Below are 3055 nucleotides of genomic sequence, written 5' to 3'. Positions count from 1 at the left end.
ACACACACACACACACACAATATATCACTTACTGAACCAATGTTTAATTTTATTGAGTACGCACAAAACATCATAAATACACAGGTAGTTTCTCTGGCATCAGCACGATGGGCCAAATGGCCTGCTATGCTGTAACGACTGTGGGTTCGCTAACCAACATCGCGATTTAATGACAGTCTTGTGCCGCGATTCACAAGAGGGTTTCACGTTGAACCACGAACATGATATCAGCAGCAACCTCTACAGCCTGGGCACAATACAGGAGTATTTACAGACCAGGGTGGGCCCAGCTGCTTCCAGAAATTCCCCAGAACCTCACCCAACCTCGGGCCTCCCCTGTCGCACTTCGGAAGGCACTGGCATGGTCAACGCCTCCCCGGTGCCATCCCCCCACCCTCAACCTCACCAACTTCCCCTCAGCTATTTGCCCACAGCGAGAATCACAATGCGATCGAGCGACTGTGCGTTGCTTTCACCATAAATCCACGCTTCTTGCCCTACCAGTGTGCATGACGATGTGGGGGACGTGTGGTTGGGAGTGGGGTGGAATCTCTCATTGCCGCACCCAACACCTGCTCCAGAAAAGTTCCAGGTCTGTAAAGCTCACAAGTGGCCTTAAGGGGAGAATGGAGAGAGATTGCGGCTGCTCATGGTAATCACTGTCGGAGGGTCAGTACTGAGGGAGTGCAGCACTGTCAGAGAGTCAGTGCTGAGGGTGAACCTTTGTAATCTGGGAGGCCATTCAGCCCAAATCAAGCCTGTTAGACAGGAACAGGAGGAGGCCATTCTGCCCCTCGAGCCTTCCTCGATTCAACCAGATCACGGCTGATCTGCATCTTAACTCCATCTGCTGCCCTCGGTTCTGTAATCCTCAATCCCCCCCTTACCCAGAAAAATCTCCCAATCTTAGGTTGGAAATTTAAAATCGCCCTCACCCCCATCTCAGCCTCGACATGCTTAGCGGGGGGAGGGAGTTCTCCATTTCCACTCCACTTTGTGTCAAGTGCTTCCTGACATCACCCCTGACCGCCTGGCTCCACCTTTGATTTTCTGCCCCCTCATTCTGGGCTCTCCCACCCTTTCCAAACCCATCATTTTAAACCCCTCAATCAGAAGACCCCTTAATCTTCGATACTCGAGGGAATACAAGCTCAGCCTGTGGGACCTGTCATCGGAATTTAACCCTCTTAGACCCAGGTCATTCTGGTGATTCTGCGCTGCAATCCTGAAGGGCTCTCTCTCTCTGTCTCTCTCGCTCTATCTCTCTCTCACTCTCTGTGTCTCTCTCTCTGTATCTCTGTCTCTCTCTGTCTATCTCTTTCTCTCTCTCTCTATCTGTCGCTCTCTCTCTATCCCTTTCTCTCTCTCTCTCTGTCTCTCTCTATCTCTCTGTCTTTCCCTCTATCTCTCATTCTGTTGCTCTCTCTGACTCTGACTCTCCCTCTCTCTCTCGCACTCTCTCTCTCTGTCTCTCTGTCCTTCTATCTCTCTCTCTATCTCTGCGTCTCTTTCTTTTTGACTTTCTTTTCCTGTGTCTCTTTCTCACTGTCTCTTTCTCGATTCCTCTCTCTATCTCTCTCTCCCTTTCTGTCTCTCTCTGTCTGTCTCAATCTCTTTCTTTCTCTCTCTGTCTCTCTCATCTCGCTTTCTCTGTTTGGCTCACTTTACATTTCTCTCTCTCTTGCTCTATTTCTCTCAGCCTGTCTCACACTATCTGTCTCACTCTCTGTCTCTGTCTCTCGATCTCTCTCTCCCGCTTTCCTCTGGCCTCCATTATACACCCCACTCTATAAGTATTTGCGATGCCATGACATACAAGGTATGGGCCTAGTGCTGGAAAATGGGATTAGAATAGTTCGGTACTTGTTTGACCGACACAGACTGGATGGGCCGAAGGGCCTTTTTCTGTGCTGTAGAACTCTATGACTCTGTGACACATCACTTGCCTCTCCATCACCCTCTCTCAACCCAACACAAACCTTTGCCTCAACTCTCTCATCACATCCCTCTCTCTCTCTCTCTCTCTCCATCCTTCAGGATGAGACATTAAACCTGCGTCCATCCCCTCAGGTGGACATAAAATATCGACCAGCCCCTATTGGAAGGAAAGCGGGTTGGTGGGGGTGGGTGGGGGTTCGGGGTAAGAGTTCTCCCCGGTGTCCTGGGCCCGAAACGTATCCCTCAGCCAACAGCACGAAAAGGAACAGATGACCTGGGTCATCGTGTGACATCGGCTGCTCGTGGGATCTTCCTCTGCGCAAAATGGCCATCTCTTTCCCTACAAGAGTGACCCCACCTGCAAAGGTGCTTCATTGGCTGCGAGGCACTTGGAGGTGTCTGCTGGTGGTGAAAGGCGCTATATAAACGCACGTCTTTCTTTCGCTACGGTCAGTCTTTCCTTGTCTCTATCTCTCTCTCCCTTCGATAAGGGGGGAATTGGATAAATACTGGAAGGGGAAAAACGTGCAGGGTTATGGGGGAGAGAAAGAGCCAGTGGGGTCGAGGGGGAAGAGTGTGGGGCTCATTGGACAGCTCTTTCAAAAAGCCAGCACATGCATGAACGGCTGAATGGCCTCCTCTTTAGCTGTGTGGTTCTGTGTATGAACGCCTCCACCTCTCCCTCCCCCACCCCTGTTCAACCTGCCCACCTCCCCAACATGAGCTTTTGAAAACGAACCTGCCTGACTGCTGTTGAGCCTCTGTCAGCTCGTTGCTGTTTTGTTGACCAGCAGGGAGCAGCGTTTGCCATAATTTCATATTGGGCCATCCACAGGAGGCCATTCAGCCCCTTCGAGGGTCAAGGGCCTGAAAAGGCCTCCTCCTGTTCCTCTGTAACAGACTTCAGAGGGGCTGAATGAGCCTCCTCTTCTTCCTGTGTTACTGACTCGAGAGGGGCTGAATGGCCTTCTCCTATTCCTGTGTAAGTTTGAGAGAGGGGATGAATTGCCTCCTCTTGTTCCTGTGTAACATACTCGAGAGGGACTGAATGGCCTCCTCCAGTTCCTGTGTAACAGGCTCCAGGGAGGTTCTGAATGGCCTCTTGCTGTACCTGCTT

Source organism: Carcharodon carcharias, chromosome 35 (genome assembly GCF_017639515.1).
Source record: "Carcharodon carcharias isolate sCarCar2 chromosome 35, sCarCar2.pri, whole genome shotgun sequence".
NCBI lineage: Eukaryota > Metazoa > Chordata > Chondrichthyes > Lamniformes > Lamnidae > Carcharodon > Carcharodon carcharias.
The sequence above is the reverse complement of the archived record's forward strand: the minus strand, read 5'-3'. Positions refer to the sequence as shown.